Source organism: Anneissia japonica, unplaced genomic scaffold (assembly GCF_011630105.1).
Source record: "Anneissia japonica isolate Jap-2015-1 unplaced genomic scaffold, ASM1163010v1 scaffold287806_len661372_cov189, whole genome shotgun sequence".
NCBI classification, from domain to species: Eukaryota; Metazoa; Echinodermata; class Crinoidea; order Comatulida; family Comatulidae; genus Anneissia; species Anneissia japonica.
In genome coordinates this window covers 178,749-197,294 of record NW_022743067.1, presented here as the reverse complement: position 1 = coordinate 197,294, position 18,546 = coordinate 178,749, and the positions used below count along the sequence as shown (strand labels likewise).

Here is an 18,546-nt window from a genome sequence, read left to right as displayed (position 1 = left end):
CTATTTTTTAAGTATATGCTAATTTATGCATATTTGGTGATATAAATGTAAATTAAAATCAATTAATTCATGTTCTTGCCATTATTTTAAAATCTTTTAATTTTGTATAAAATTAAATGAAAATCTTTTATTTTTAATTAATTAGTTTGGAAAAAATACAACAATTAATTGTCAATAAAAAATTATAACAAGCAAATATTATCCTCATTTATTAATACATACATTTTTGTTGACATACCATATTCATTTGAATCAATTGTCAGATAAAAAAAGTGACTTCCACTCTAAAAAAACCTACGTAAGCAAAAACTGAATTTTCTTGATCGGTGAAGTTGGTAACTTATTGACCTCTGTAATGACTAATTAAAACAAATAAAACCATGGGAATACAGGGGAAGATCCAGTGAGGGAAAATGGGGGTAGGGCCCCTCCCCCTCCAAAAACAAAAGAAGAAAAGAAAAGAGAAAGGGAAGCAAGGTACTTCAAAACAAGCCAATTTTTACTAGTGTTTATGGTCAAGCATTTCTAAACAAAAATCTCAAGCTAAAACACATCCCCCTCCCTCTGCTCGGTGCTTCACATATTGCATGTCCCTTACCCAGACTTTTCTTTGGATCTCCTCCTGAAATACCATTTCAACCTACCATTTAATAAATTGTCTATTGTATATACATTGTCATAAAAAAATGAATGGTTAACTCATTACAAAAATATATTATATATATTTGTTTTTATGTAATGCACAGATTTACAGTGAAAAAATAATTTTTCATGGAAAATCAGAAAATGGCTAATGAAAGAGATGAAAATGAATTATTGGCTAGAAGCTACCAGTACAAATGTCTATTAAGGAAATAAAACAAAGTGATAAACACTTATATGGCTCAAAAGTGATCGAAATTGAAACAAAAGATCTTGTACACAACACTGGTTTTGGTGAACCACACCCTAATTTCATGTGATGCATTGTCCAAAAATAATGTTAAATTTTTGTTGCTTACTAAAATATCTTAATTCAATCAGTGGTGCAACACATTGTTTAAATAATCATAAACATAAAAAAAACAATTGATTGAAAATTGGTTATTATTATAGTAATATCACTAAGGTTTAATATCAAATTTCTTTTCATTGGTTTAAATAATACTTTGAAAGCATAAAAAAAGTATTCAAATTTACTTAAAAAAACCACCAACCTTGTCGTAGTTGTACAGAATTCTAAATTTAGAGTCGCATTAGTATACAGTTTAATACCAAAAACACACGAAATGTGTGATGTATTTGAATAAGTAGGGCACTTATTTATTTACAACAAAAAAAAAACCTACAGATTAGAATATGCATTACAGTATGTGATTACGCCACACAGGCAGAATATTTAGCAATGTGATAATTTTATACTCGTTTTCCTGTCGGTGTTTACACTATGTACTTGTATGTTTAAATAAAATGTACCACAAATACAAAATTAATCATAATTATGACAGAAATAATTCCTAATCAAAACCAGGATTGACTAAAAGTTGCATGGCTCAAAAACTACTGAAAAGAAAAACATCGAAAATGGAAGTGAAACCATTGAATTCATCAGGGATGTTAAATGTGGCATATGCAATGTCCAAAGACAAATAGCATATTTCATGAAGATGTTTCTCCTGTTTTCCAATGATATTTTATAAAGATGATGGACTTTGGACAAAACAATAACAGTCATGGTGGTGTTAGATAAGCCAAACAAGGAAGTAAAACCCATGACCAGGGATGGAAACTGCCCGGGATCTGCTTACCGCCATGATGTTTCAAGCGGCATATGCTGGAGAAAAGTTCAATGTCCAAAGACAACAGTGTATGATTTGATGATGATGTTTTTGGTTTCACCAACAATTTTCGGTAAAAATGAAAGACTTTGGACAAAACTGGCAGGTGTTAGATAAACAGAACATGGAAGTAAAACGCAGGAGTTGATCAGGGTTGAAAACTGCCGGGGACCTGTTTACCGGCACACAATGTTAAATGCAGCATATGAAAAATATTTAATATTTAATATTTGATGATTATATTTTTTGTTTTTTTTACTAAAAATATTTACTTAGGGTGGCATTGTTAGATCAACAATACTTGAAAGGAGTGATGCTGGGTACCTACAATTTTTCTTTTATGTAAAATGAAAAACATAGTAACTCTTTTTATTATCTTTTTTCTCTTTTATTTCTTTGAAAGCTAAGGCCTAGACGAAGGACATCATACCAACGGTATGTACACAGACTATTAGGGGGTACTAACCACACATGCTACAGCCACATTTGCCATTGATTGTGGGGTTTGGAGAAATCTAGTGGTAGCCTGTTCCACAGCCGAATAAATGATGAATGATGTTACTTTAGATACATGCAGAGGCTTTTGTTGTGAAATGCTTCTAGACTGTAGTGCAATACATGCTATATAAAAATAGCACATTGCTATTATTATTCTCTTCATGCGAAATCAATGCCCTATAATCCTATATATGCTAAATCTTAATTTACATTACAGCTTGGTCCATTGCTTTAAAACCACTCAAATGCAGCACTCTCCTGACAAGTAAAGAATTAACTCCTAATCCAATCTTCTTTGTTTTCCAAGAATTAGTAGCTTTTTTAATGGCACCAATAACAAGTCCAACTTCCAATGCATTTTGCAGATTTGGCATTATAATAAAGGTATAATAATTATAATCAAATTACTAAAATTATTATCATTATGATCATGATGATAATAATTATAACCAAAATAATCCATCATCTTTTACACTATTAACACTATTATTAATACTATATTATTACTATATTTTCGTTATCATAATGATTAAAATCATTGTCAAGATCATAATCATTATCATAACAAATTTATTTAATTTATTTATCATTGTATGATTATATAATCACGATGTTTAATCATCATTATAATTACTATATGAAAATCATTACTTAATTTTTTTGTACATTATTACTATTATATAATTATTACAATAAGCATTTTTAAATCACCATTACAGCATATGATTATGATTAAAATCATTATCATTATCATCACAGATAAAATCATTTATTAATCTTTCCTCTGAATCTGAACAGTCACATTAAAAATCTCATTCATGAAATTCTTTGAATATTCCACAACATTCCAATATCATAACGATTGTGATTTATATAGGCGGTAAATACTGGAAAATGTTCATAAGTAGTCTTGTAGATTCATAAATGTAGACGACTGATCAAATAATATATATGTACGTCGTAAGCAATTTATGATTTACAAGCAGCGTACAATGTTGTAATTATGGGATTAGGAATTGTAAAACCTATTCTCATCATTTAAAAATTTAATTATTTTTTTCTGCTTTCCTGGCAATTATTTACATTCTAATAAGGGGCTAGGAATTCTTTTAATATAAAGTAACCTTATAATGCTTAGAAAAATAATAGGAAGATGGATTGACCTTTAATTTTGATTATATAATAAAAATTATTATAGAAATGAACTTCTGTGTGTATATAGTATATCAATATCATACAATATACACATAGAAATGAAATACACAGTATGATATTGATATACTGTATATTTTTATTCTTGGCAATTTAATTAATTGCTACAAATTGTACTCAAATTAAATTCTGCTTTTAGACCAAAAAAAAAAAAAAAAAATCTAAAATTGAATGTCAATTGTATTGTCACAGAGTGTTTAGTTTAGTGATAGCATTAGTGAATTAGTGTTTACCACTTTTTGACTTATTTTACATATTTTAACTAATGGATAAAACATTTAATACAATTCTTAAGCCTACTGTACTGTACATGTGAATTCAGCTTAGCTATTTGCCTTGCATGGAGCAAATGACAGCCAAAATTGCTTAATTCAGCTCAGCTATCAGCCTCACATAGTATTTGTCTCTGAAATTTTTGCCTCACAATTTCAGTTTCAATGTGAAAGAGTACAAGGGTAGAAACAGTGAAAATGGAAGTATGAGAGTGCAAGTACAAGGTTTTCAATAAAAAGAATTGACCAATTTTAATCTAAATACTCACTCCACAGTTTTTAAATGTGAGAAACTAGCCTTTCTGTCTACATGCGCATATGATTCGGAGCTAAGACGAATAATACATTGCTAGGCAGTTAGCCAATTTGAAACCACTTGTGAGTAGTAGGCTTTAATCATTGTTACTGATAACTGCATATTGATGAAACTAAAATCTACGGATTAATGACTTTTATTATGTTTTACGATCAAACTGGTCGGTATGAAATCTAGTAACAATAGGTGATATCTAGGCTACTGACTTACTTCAAGAGAAAATATTGTACGATTATGAACAACTGTTACTCTCATATAGTTACGGATATGAGATGTCAATGTCCCATGGATAATAGCTACCCACTCTAAACACAATTTAAGACCATTGATCATAATTATTGAGCACATTATAAGTGACAAACAAAGACAAGGTAAAGTGTTTTAGCACTAATACAACAAAGACAGGTTAATTTGAGCATGATTTCTAGTGTAATCTTCGGTCACTGCCCAATGGAATGATGATTTTTATTTGTTAAAAAGCCAGCACTTTTAATGTAGATAAAATAAAATCAAATTTTATATTATTTTTATAGTCTTTCATTTGTACCTTGTTCTAAAAACTGCTGTGATAGAATTAGTTTTTGGTCGCCATCATAAGACAGCAAAATAGGCCTAAATTTGTTTCGGTAGAACCATGGAAGAACTTATTTCTCCATGGTGGGAATGCAGGAGATGGTTCCAGTGGTAAACGGTCCGGAGAGGTCGGGTCAAAACATCAGTTGATTTAAAACAAAATTCTATTCAGTCAATGAGCTCATAAACTGTAAAGCGGCAACACAATCGGAAAATGCAAAAACGTTTCATTGCATTTTATTGTCACTCAGTCAAAAAAAAAAAACCCAATCAAATTTTACATCTTTGTTTCCAAAGGCTGATGAACTTCTAGGAGAGTCAATGGCCAATGTTTAGTTCAAAGACAAAGGTTAGCAGTTTAGTTTCAGGGATTATTGAAAATAATTTTTCAATTTTTTTTCCAATGCCATTGCAGTGTGCACCTGTAAACATGGTGAGAACTAACAGTATTAAACCCAGTGGCAGAGGTTCCAGTGGGAAGAGGTGGTGTGGAAGAAGTAGTGTGGGAGTAGGGGGCATTCTCCCTACCAAACTATGAGTTGGTCATTTAAGATCTCAGTGGGCCAATTCACAGAAAAACAATCATTCATTTTAAAAATGTTTGTGTGAATCAGTTAAAAAAAAACCCCCCAAATCTACATTATATCTGCAAAAAGTGGTTAAAACATTCATAAATAGTCCTACACTTAGGCACAAATAACAGTGGTTGGAATTTTTTTTTCTTTTCATATTATCGGAGTAGGCAATCCATTGAAAATGTAATTTCTTCACATTTACAGCTTTATTCTTGTCAGATTTCTCCCTCAGAAATCTAATAAATTTGTCTTAAGCCTATCAAACTGAGTGACCTCCCACCCCCTTCTAACAAAAATATGGATTACCCGCCACTGATTAAGCCTCATATAATCGATGAAGTAATTAGAGGACAGTAGATGAGAGATCAGTATTGGTATTTTTTAAAGTAAGAAACACATGCTTTAAAGATTTCTCACATGGTTGATATTAAATTAAGTTTCAGATTTAGGTTGAATGTAGATGGGTTCCAATGATTAATTTTCAAATTAAACGGATCATTAACAACAAGGCTAATAACCTAGAATCCAATTAAGAAGTATCTTACGTACTCAACATGACTCCTAACATTCAGTTCCCACAGGTAAATAACTTAAGACAGTTGTGACAATGTTTCTCGGCCTTTCAAACTGAAAAACATTGGCACACCTGTAAAAGCAGTGGGGAAAGCCACACTTAATAAAACATGCATTCTTTAGATAAAAACTGCTTTACAATCAATTTAGTATCCCTCCCTCTGCTAAACCCAATTCTAAAGCCCTGTCTGGACTGCTTTACAATAAATTTACTATTCCTCCCTCTGCTAAACCCAATTCTAAAGTCCTGTCCAGACTGCTTTACAATCAATTTAGTATCCCTCCCTCTGCTAAATCAAATGCTAAAGACCTGTCCAGACTGCTTTACAATCAATTTACTATTCCTCCCTCTGCTAAACCAATTCTAAAGCCCTGTCCAGACTGCTTTACAATCAATTTAGTATCCCTCCCTCTGCTAAATCAATACTAAAGCCCTGTCCAGACTGCTTTACAATCAATTTAGTATCCCTCCCTCTGCTAAACCCAATGTTAAAGCCCTGTCCAGACTATGAAATTTGATTTGACAGAAACATGTGGCACGCCTGAATATGGCCATTGATGATCACATCATGACAATATATAGGCACATCATGACTATATATAGGCACATCATGACTATATATAGGCACATCATGACTATGTAAAATAAATATCTGATAATCTGGACAGAGCTTCAAACTACATGGTGCCTATGTTTATTTCAATTTTTTTTATATAGAGGCACCTTCTAATCAAAAATCGTTTGCCTAGACACTACTGAACATTTACTACAGGATACTGGTGTATGACCATAAACCATGAGGTACTTTTTAGTACTTCCCTAGTCAAACCATAGAGTTAGTATTTTTTACCTCCATGGTTAACCTCACTGTACTTTTTCTTTCTTTTGAATAAATTTAAAATCATGAAGACAAGGAACTCTGGGGTTGGGCTGAATAATTTTCTTACATTAACTTGCAAATGGCTTCAATCATATTTAAAAGCATAATTTCATATTTGAATGTGAAATTAGTTACGCTGCGAGCATGTGCAATGTGACAAGATGATCAATGTTTTGTGATAAGATGACAGGTGGCAATATTCACAAGTACATAATGTGATTGAAGGTGTCAAAATAACGTTGAATACTGTAATGTCCCAGACAAATCCTAAAAACTTGGGAAAAAATAAACAGTCATTTTGCACACTATGACTCAACAACAGTGCTTAACAACTAGGTAATTACAATAATATGTTTCTCAGATGTATCAGCTTATCCAGGTGTTAAAATAGCCCTTTTCCAATCACGTCCCTGAAGAAGCAGTTTCTAAAACTTGCTGAATAAATTCATTCATGATTATTCATGATTGAATTTACTCCTTTATGAATATTCATTATATCCTAAATAATTATTGTTGGTTATCTTCCTATCCTTGGGTTCAAATCCTAGTATGGGAACAATACAATTTTTCCACAAAAAATAAAATTTTTAAATATAAATAATGGAAGCTTTTCTATCAAATAAAATACTGTATATCTTACATCCTTCAGTTTATAAATATTCATTATCACCTAATTGAATATTCAATAGGCATTCATCATCTAATTGAATATTCAATAGGTGCTCATCATCTAACTGAATATTCAATAGGTGGTCAGGTGTTTGATAATGAGACCACTAGCATGAATCCATTGTTTGTATATCTTTAGGGAGATGAAACATACATTTAGTTTAATAACAGTATCAAAAAAACATTTTCTTAGTCAGATGCTATTAACAGAAACTACAGGACAGTCTAGCTTGGCTAATGTGAAAAACTTGTCATCATGGTGGAAAAGAGATTAGACATGGGTGGAATAAAATCAGTGGCTTGCTATTTCAGCTTAAAAGCATTAGCACATGAATCGCAGAGTGCTGTTTTTAAGCAATTACCTTGAGAGGGGCTTTAATGTTCAGCACAATGCTGCATCATATGATTACACCATTTTAAGACACTGGATGCAACACATGTGCCGAGGCAGATCAATATGCAAAATAATTTAAGGTCATTATGGAAATTCTATCTATGAAAATGATAACGGGCTTTCAAAATGAGTTAATAGAAATATAAGAAAAAAACATTACAGATGCAGATAGATACAAGTAAATATTGTATTATTATGCAAATTAGGTATAAGTAGGCCAATATAGAAATATCATGGTATAAAAATTAGAAATAAGAAAGAAACCATAATATACATTTTAATCGAACATTAAAATTATGCAAATAGCTAAGTAACATATGTTAGAACTATGTCATGCTATAAATATTTAGAAACAAATTAAACAATATTTTTTTAAATATCAATACGAAGTATTGATATCATTTTTTTTTAAATATCAAAATCTTCATATTGATAAAATTACAGTTATTAGGAAAATCATGGGATATTTTTTAACAGTTAGTGAAATATAAGCTGGAAATGTACACTTAAGCAAAGTATCCCATATCAAGAAATATACAAAGCTAATATTATGACATGAGAAATACTATAACACATCAAAACAGATATACAAGAATAATGAGTAATTAGACGAGCGTTGGAAATCGGATAATAGACCCAAGCTGAATGCTGCCCTATGTATCTGCCAATATTCCTGTCATTCTCCCGTTTCAAAGCCATGCATTTTTACAGCCACCTAGGGAGTGTGAATGCCTTGGTGGTACCTTTTTGACTCATAAACATAATCCTTAGCAACACAAATAAACCGTTTATTTGGAGTGAACCGTTTTCATGTGTTCTGCCTTGGTCTGGCAAACACATTTTCGGAGCCATTATCTCAATCATCGTTTTACAGATGACAAATCCTTTAATCTTTTTGACATCATTGCATTCTATCAATTTTGTTTCGGACGCTATTGCAATCAGAAAGTAAACTCCTAAAATATGGCTGCCAATGGAGAGAGAAAAAAAGTCAGTTTTCACAGAGAAAATATGACATAAATAAGTCATTTATATATTTCTTTAAGATGCAATTTTTACGATGGCATAGTTAGGAATTTTGTTTGAATGCTCAAGAATTTCATGTTTGCTAATTTTCAGGGTAAGTGGTAAAAGAGGTTAAATCTTATGGTTTATGAATATGTCAAGAATTTACACACAAATTTTAATGGCACTTGATAGGACAACTAATTATTTTTATTTATTGTAAGTATGTTGTAAATGTTTGGATTTGTCTCTCTTGGCAATTTTATTGTATATTTCAAAGTCAAGATACTGCCAGTAGGAAAATATGAAATAATATAAGGCCAAAAAAAAAAAAAAAAATTGTGTTGGCCACCTTTTGAGAAAATCCAAAAAATGGGTAGGATGGTAGGAAAACTTTTTTTTTTAAACCAAAAATGCTTAAAAAGTAGAAATACACAAATAATACAACAATTTTGGATTCACATCGCATAACATGACCCAAAATAGGCTAGGCCTTGGCCACTATCCTAGTCCAAGGCAATTCCAGCCTTATAAGTAAAATGTGGGTCAGTTGGGCGTGGCCAACACAATAATTTTTTTTATTTGGCCTAATCAAAATATTAAATTGCTCGATTAAATGTATTATACATTATTAAAAAAAATAAAAATAAAATAAGAATAATAAATAATAAAGATATAATAATATTAAATGTATTTATATAACACAAATAAACAAAGAATATGTATAAAAGAAGTTACCAACTCCCACTAAGTCAAGACAATTCAATTTTTGCTGATTTACATACTTTCCTACAAAAAAAACTTAATTTGCCACCAACATATGCAAAGAAAATCTGCATGTTATAATTTTAAAATTCAAGATAACAACAACAACAGTTTTATTTTCCAAGTATATTCGCTTTACACAGATATTACATATTTATCAAGTATCCTGGATGATATCCTTCTTCAGAATGATGGTACAATAGGTTTACTATAGAAGTTAACTAGGGCCAACACCCATAGAATCTGTGAAGCCATCTGGATCAGACCAAGAGGATCCCTCATTATGAACAGAGACAAGGGGATCATTTTCTAAGTCACACATACGGTCCTCTTTTGAAGTCAGTTTAAATCTCTGTTCACACGATCAAAAACTAGTGTGCGCCCATATATAGTCATGATGTGCCTATATTTGGTCATGATGTGATGTCATCATGACCATATTTAGGCATGTCACATGTTTTTGTCAAATAAAATTTGATAGTTTATACAGGGCTTTAGAAATGAAGAAAGACCGATACAACGGAGAGAAGAAAACAGTGGTCCAATAACATATTTCATATAGATTTGCAGTTGATGGCCTATTCCAAGGTCAGGCATAAATAAGTAATGGAGAAAACCACAGAATAGCAATTAAATTAATTAAAAATTAACCTGCTGATAGTTTTGTTTTTTTCTTTTTTATTTTTTCATGATGGTTTTCATTATTCATATAATATATGAAGTTGATATCAACTTAATCTTTAAAACAATCATTACTCTCATTGTATAAGCCATTTATAATCTTATGAAATAATTTTTGTAGAAAAAAAAACAGTACTCTTTTCTATCACTAAGTTAGAATAATTGGGAGAGAGAAGAGGGCAGAGAGCGAGATAAAAGTTGTTTGTATTAATGTGGAACATTTTTTTTTCATTCAGTTGTTATTTTGAATTGACAGCACTGTCAACAAGATGTAAAGATTCCCGGTGGGCTGAATATATCAGAAAACGAATAGTCAAATATGCGCACTAACTACGTAACAAACACATTTATAGAAAATTAAAGTATATAATCCAATAATCTTGATTAGGTGATGCGTTTTCATTGTAGTTTCCTAAAACATTTGGTCAACAAGGAAATAATTTTTTTTTATACATTTTTTCACTGATTTTAGAAAATAACATTTGATAATACTATTGCTGAAAAACGTACACTTCAAACGAACTGTATAATTATTTTTCTCATTCAAATATATATCAACAATCAAACATTGATTAATATTTACACCAACTTAATTCTCAACTAAGGCACTAAAAGCTGTGTATTTTTATACGATTGGCTATAATTTGTTCAGTGGCTCTTTCATGAGTAGATGTACAATAATCAGCAAGAACTTGTGGTATCGTAATTATTCCTCTAAAGGGGCCTTAACTTGAGATGCCATGTCAGGCCACGAACTACTTTTTCACTTGACCTCCAATGGTCATATTTGCGAAGTTGTAACCAACATTTTTAAACTCGTAATTACAGTACAGCAATGGAATGATTTTCACGAATCTCATTACAAATGTTGTCATATTGTGATACCTTAACAAATTTGAAACTTTGCAAGTTATGTTCACAAATCAACTGAACATTGGTACACTTTTCATAACTTCAATTCAATTTCAATTTATTGAACTTTTGATAGATACTATCATGGTAGCCTTTCTGATGCGCAATTTCACAAGTAGTGTTTATGTACTGGCCAAATATTGGAGCACTACACACGAACCATGAATTTGAGTTGAGGGGTGCATTGGACTGCATACTCAACACACACATAAATCTGGCTGTGTCTACACCAAAGCTAATGAAAAGCAGTTTGTTTAACAGGCATTCAAGATTAAAATGCGGGCTCAAAAAAAAGTATGTCAGCCTGTAAAATAGCCACATTCGCCATACTGTATATAACGTCCAATAGGATTGCAAAAAAAAAAAAAAAAATGTACAAACCAAATCCATAAATGAAATATATACCGTAGACATTTTACATCAAAAGAATATATGCGATATTAGATGCTGCCAATTTTTTGATGCCGGATGGGATTATCCGTTGAGATTTACTGTCTGGATTATATTTAATCCTGATCTTGTTGCATGGCGAGCTCTACTTGTTGGAACAGTTCCTTCATATCAAGGTGCATTCCTTGTTCTAAAACATCCATCAACTGAAAAAAGAAACCCCAAAGAATTGTTAAAATACATCACTGTATAGTTTATTTAATTTATGTTTTTGATGGTCTTTTAATATTTTTATTATACTTATATATTTGTAACAAGGACGTCAATTTTTATGGTTTTATAATGATTTCATAATAAAATTTAATCTGAATCATACAAATTTCTTGACTGATTTTCATCATATAGAGTTCCTTTGAGTATGAACTTTCATAAAAAGTTTTTTTTTTCTTTTAATTTGTATATAATTAGGAGGCTCCAAAGAAGAATTTTGCGATTTGTCCATATTTGGGTATAATAAGCAAGCCCATATATGGGTGTGATATGACATATCCAAATATGGGTAAATAAAACTTGAGTATTAACAGAGATTTTGATAGAAGATTAGTACACTAGTTCTAATGCTTAATGCCTGCATTACAAAATATACACTGTAGATTGTCAATTAGCATACAGCTAAATGCTATATGTAATATTATTCCTCAAATTCATAGCAACTTATGAATATTCATAATAGAGGACTTACGTGCAGAGCTCTAAATCTAATATGCTGTGAATGTGGCATTTTGTTTCAAGGAAGGGAACATGGAGAGAACATAAAGAGTCTCTCACAAATACAACACTGATTATAGAAGACATGTGTATGATGAGTAAATTTGTGGTTAAATGGTAACATGCTTTTATTCTAATCCCAGGATTCTAGGTTCAAATCAAAGCTAGGATTTCTGTCATAATAAAAAAAAAAACAATGTTGCTCCCTTTATCCACTAATGCTAAAGAAGCACTGCACCCGTCAACAGTTGTCAGCACAATTACTCATGGCTACATATGGGGAAACCCAGAAAGAAGTTTGGTGCAATAAATATATAATAATTCTAACAATATAATAATAAATTATTTTGGTCTCCATCCACACACTTATTTATTCGATTTCTAATTTACAGTATATGTGAATTTTTTTTTAATGAATTTTTTGGTTCGGAAAAACTAATTAAAAAAAAATAAATAAATACGTAACAGTAAAGCGTATATAAATGCCAGCAATACATTATTATTTATAATCATTAAAATTGGTTTTATGGACTTTATGTTGACAATGATGATGTGATTATGATGATGATGACAATGATGATGACGCTTCAATTAATGATGATGATGATGACAATCTTATATTGGAATATTCTATAGCCCCCCAATATTCCTTATATATTAAATTATTTTATGAGTTTATTCTGATGAAATCAGCGAAGTGTATGAGTGTCATCTGGACTTTAGCTTAGTCATCATGATTTCCCCCATCTCATTAACGTCATCATCTTTGTTTCCAATATGCCGTGCTCAATTTATAGGACCTCGGGGGATTGCTTTCTATACTTCTTATTACTAGAAATTAAAAAAACCTACAAAAGAATCAAGTGACGAAAAGGTTAATTCTAAGAAAAGAATCTAATTCAAGTTGAAGAACGTTGTGGCTCAGTTAATGTGATTGGTCAGCACTTTACACTCCAACAAGCCAAATAAAGGAACTTTCTTATAGAGCATCGAAGGGGTTCCAAATGATCAGCTTTCATCTTTTCCAGCCTCCTGGTAGACTAGATTATTTAGAGTCCCACATAATTAATAGCTCTCTACTTCCTAAGTCTGATCAAATGATCAAAATCTATCAGGTACCAAGCATTAGCCCTCCATCTCTTCCAATAAAGAGACTTACTTACAGAACAGCAAAGCAATTTAGTTTTAGAGATCAAGGGTCTCACATGATATCCACTCCCCACACCTCATAAAAAAACTGATAATAATAGCATGCTCGAAATAAGTAAGTAATAGCAAAAGGGTTTCACATCAGCACCTCTCTACCCTCGAAGAATTCTAAAGGTCATAGTGCATTGATCAGGTTTTCACCTCCCAAGCCTCATAAAGAGACTTGGATATTGAACATGGAGGGCCTCACATGATATTAGGGAGCTTTCGATTGAACGTAATGACGTCAGTAAAAGTCATCTGTACCAAATGTTTCACATGACCTGCTCTCTACTCTCCAAGAATCCTGAACAGTCTTAGGTTATAGTGCATTGATCGGCTTGTTGCCCCAAGCCTCATAAAGAGACTTAGTTGGTTTTTTAGAGTATTGAGTGTCTCACATGATTAACCCTGCACTGCCCACCCTTCATAAAAAACGTGTTAATAATAGCACCAAGAGTTTCACATGAGCACCTCCCTACTCACCAAGAATCCAGAAGAGACATGGCTATAGTGTACTGAGTGTCTCACAGGACCAGCTCATCCTTCCCCAAGTCCCATAAAGGGACTTGGTTATACAGGTATTGAGAATCCCAAATTATCACCTCTCCATTACTTAAGCCTCATAAAGAGACTTGATTAAGCATTACTCCACATTTAAAGAGCATCAAGAGTCCTAAATCATCAGAGCTTTGCTGATGAATCGCCCTCAATAAATACAATATAATCAAATTTTTTTTAAAATTGAGAATCTTAGAAAATTACATTTACATATAGTGCATAGAGAACCAGTACAATGCCTAGCAATTACATCACGACTGAAAATTTATTAGTGTATTTCTACTGGCATTCCAGTTCTTTTAATTAGCTTTTGTTGGAATTGAACCCTAACATAGAATTCCCAAATGCTGATTATCTTCGCTTTGTAAAGATATAATCCAAGCTTCTATCCAACACGTAGGTGTGGTCGTCGCTCACTGACCGATAATGACAGTTAGGTGTGCTGGGACAATTAGACGATTTTATTTTTGTCGTAGATGTGTTCTTAAAGAAAGAATGGTAATTAGTCGGTTTATCCAGGTAAGTATTTAAGAAGTCTAAATGTTTCATTCATTTATTGTCAGATGACTATAGTTTACTATGACGGTACATTATTAATTATACTATATTGTTTTACGCCAGAGTAGAGGATTTTGAAGTGGCAGAACAGGGGATAGCGATAAAGGATGCACACCTCACTTTCATACCCGGTAGTAGCTACCAAAAAAAGTGTCATATATTTAGTTAAGAGAAAAATTGTATACAACCTTGCTACGACTTGACTAGACTAGTTGCCCATAGCATTCATGTCAATTTTCACTAGCGATCACGCAAAATGTTACCATGCCAACCACACATGCAAACATACACAACTGGATATTAGTGACAGTTGGGTGGAATACAGAAAATGTGGATGAATTTGGTGGCAAATGGCAAGAACATAGTGAACATACACCCTCAAATCCAAGACCCTTTATTCAAGACTCCTGTAATTCAAGCCTACTTTTTCAGACAAATCAAATATAGTTCACCCTCCAATTCAAGACCTCTCAAATTCTGAGACCCCTCTAATTCAAGATCACTTTTTTAAAGAACCAAATAACAATCTTCAATTTTTAAACACAAAGCTAACCCTCTAATTGGAGACCACCCCAAATTTTCAGGTCCCAAAGTCGTCTCGCATTGGAGGGTGAACTGTAGTCGGAAAGTGGTAATAATATAGCAATGGTTGAAAGCATAGAAGAGAAACAAGCACTACATTGCATGGAGAAGATATGTATCTAAAACGATAAAATAATATTAATTAATTAATTATTAATTCAATACTTTCTTTATTAACATTTAACCAGGGTGTCCCCTCTGCATTGTTGATTTTCAAGGTCCTCCAACAATCATATTAACTCACAAAAACCACAGTAAAATGTGTAAATAAAATCGAAAAGACTTCAATTACTTACAGCTCCTCTGTCCTTTTCTGCATAACTGTAAAGGTGTTGTAATGTGCTCAGATGACTAAATTTGTTAAGGAAATTCTGCAGAGCAAAATAAGAACTTTTTATTAATAATTTATTTAAATCTCAAATTTATAATTTGAAACATTATGTCATCTAATAGAATTACCGTATTTATTTGAATAAACGCCCTGGGGTTTTGAGGAGGCATTTATTCGAAGAAGCCGTTTATTTTGTTAAAGTAAAATGGATATGTATATACTCGAATAAACAGCCCTTAATTTCATTGTAAATGTGGAATTACAACACAAACTTACCATCAAAATGTGTTATGGCATGCTCATAAAGACTATTCATCCTAACTAGGTTAGAAAAAATGTAATTCTACTGGAGTAGAATATTAATAGAATGTGTTGAGAATGATGCTTAAATTAGTTTGGTTTGGGGGGGGGGGGAGGGGGGGGGGGGGGGGGTTTTATTCAATGGAGGTGCTTATTCCAACTGGGGCTCTGGAGGGGTGTTTATTCAAGGGAAGGTGGGGAGGGGAGGTGGCGTTTATTCTAATAATTATGGTATTAAAACTCTAATGAGGATAATATGTTCAGCTCATAATAAATTGGTAACTAATGTTAAGGGATCCTCATCAAATATACATGAAATAAACAGATAAAATTAAATCATAAAATATACATTCGAACATGTCTCAAAATTACATTGCATAAAAACATATTTCGAAATACCAATACTAATAATAATATAATTAAATTTAAGATCAGTATCTATAGTTCATTTTAATACTATCCAACCTAGAGAATAAAGTTTCCACTAGTTTTACACAAAAATTAAATAAAAAATGAATATACACAAATTACAAAACAGTATACAACTTCAAAGAACTTGATGAATTATATTACTTTTAATTATATTGTATGCAAATAGGCTAGTAGAAAGATCACCGATAGAGTATAGTATTTGACAAAAGATCATGACCATATATAGGCATATACAAGTTTTTTTGTCAAAGAAGTCTAGACAGGGCTTAAAGCTCTGTCCACACCATCAAATTTAATTTGAAAAAAAAAACAAGTGACATGCCTAAATATGGTCATGATGACATCACATCATGACCATATATAGGCACATCATGACTATATATAGGCACACCATGACTATATATAGGCACACCATGACTATATATTGGCATATCATGACTATATATGGGCATACAACAGTTTTTTGATAGTTTGGACAGAGCTTAATGTGTAAAGTGCATGCTGCCTGTACACTTTCGTTCAATACAAGAACATAAAACGATTTCCTCCATGACATAAAACAAGACTTTTATTCCATTTACTTTATTGATTTGACCTAGAATTAAAGAAGACCAAAGAATATATTAACTCATTTTGATCCATCACTCCAATTGCTGAAATGATATTAATATCAGTAGATGCACACAAAACTATTTCCAGCATAAAAACATTGACAATGGAAGTTGCAGATATTCTCAAATCATTTACATCAATTGATGATTAAAATGCAATCTTTAATTCATGATTTTATGATTTTCAAAAAAAGAAAAGAAATGTAAGATAAGTGCTTAGAACAAACCATATACAGTATTATATTAAATTCTTTTTTCTTCATTGAAATAACATATGTATATAAGGTAAAATTATAGGACAATATATGTATATAATGAAAAACTATTTATTCCTCTTCTAATCTGAAATTCAGTATTGCAAAATATAGAAGCCACACCAAAAGCAAAAAAATACAAATTAAAATAAGATAAAATACAACTGAATATACAAATGAATCCTCAAATAATATGGATATCTTACAGTTAATAGATAAGTTGAACTTTATGGTACAATTATGATTTAGGTATCATAAAAATGAAGTTATATCATGTGAAGTCACTAATATATAAAATATATATATAATATGTATATTTCAATTAGTAAATACCTATGCTATATATATAAGGCATATGCTTTCAACTGGTTGTGGGTTCGAGACTAACGATGACCACATAGCTTGTGTCCTTGAGCAAGACACTTTATCTACATATGCTTTTCTTCACCCAGGAGGATAAATAGGTACTTGATAGGAGGCAAATGATTTGGAACATAATTGGTACTGCTGATTACCAGCGTACCTTAACTACGCTTACTCATCAGGGAGCAAACTGATTCTGAATCCAATGATCAGGAAAAAGAACTATGTATCCAAAAGGAAAGGCACCACAAAAATATAGGTAAAATGAAATACTATTATTATTATTACTATAATAATAATAATAATAATAATAACAACAATAACAATAATAATAATAATAATAAATAACAATAACAATAACAATAACAACAATAATAATAATAATAACAATAATAATAATGCTACATTTACATTATAAAGAATATTGCAATAAGCTTATGGAACACATCCTCAGATTTCTAAGCAGCACCATTCCTTAAGGAGCTCTTAAATCTGCACTTAGATCCCAACAGGTATCTAGGTGGAGAGAGACACACAGATAAAGTGTCTTTGCCCGAGGATACCAGCTACTTTGGTTTTGTAAAGCAAGTACCTAAACTTTCAAGCTGTATTAATTTTCTTCTAGTTAATGGAATACAACTATACTAACTGCTTCTTTTGACGCTTTAGAGGTGGTGTTGTGTTTAGTAATGAAAAGTCAAAGGTTTTTTATTAGGAAACAAGTACGGTACTTTAACCACTAACCTACAGCTGTTCATACAGTTCTATCTTCTGTAGAAGGCTTGGTCAAAACATCGAACAAACAAATATAATACCCTTACTATGACAACCTGTCACATTTAAATGATAAGCTACAGTTCCTATTAGCTAATGTGAAAAAAAAAATCCAGTAAGACAAAGCAAACACAATGCATAGACAAAAGGTAAAAGGTAATTCTCCCCTGTAGCCATACTGGTGTTCAGTAAATCATCGTCTATCAATATTAGTCCATATTGTCTTGACTGATATAGGTGAGATGGCGATTTCACTGTAGGTGGATGGGGTACATGGGAATTGTGTATGAC

At 31.7% G+C, this 18,546-nt stretch overlaps 1 long non-coding RNA gene across 1 annotated transcript; it reads right to left on the bottom strand.

Moving 5' to 3' along the window:
• Window positions 1-9,649: 9,649 nt before the first annotated feature.
• Window positions 9,650-15,564, bottom strand: LOC117119355. Its single transcript, XR_004447173.1, has 2 exons — window positions 15,487-15,564; window positions 9,650-11,739 (listed from the first exon to the last, which is right to left on the bottom strand). It is a non-coding gene; the product is annotated as an uncharacterized LOC117119355 (long non-coding RNA).
• Between the last annotated feature and the right edge of the window lie 2,982 nt (window positions 15,565-18,546).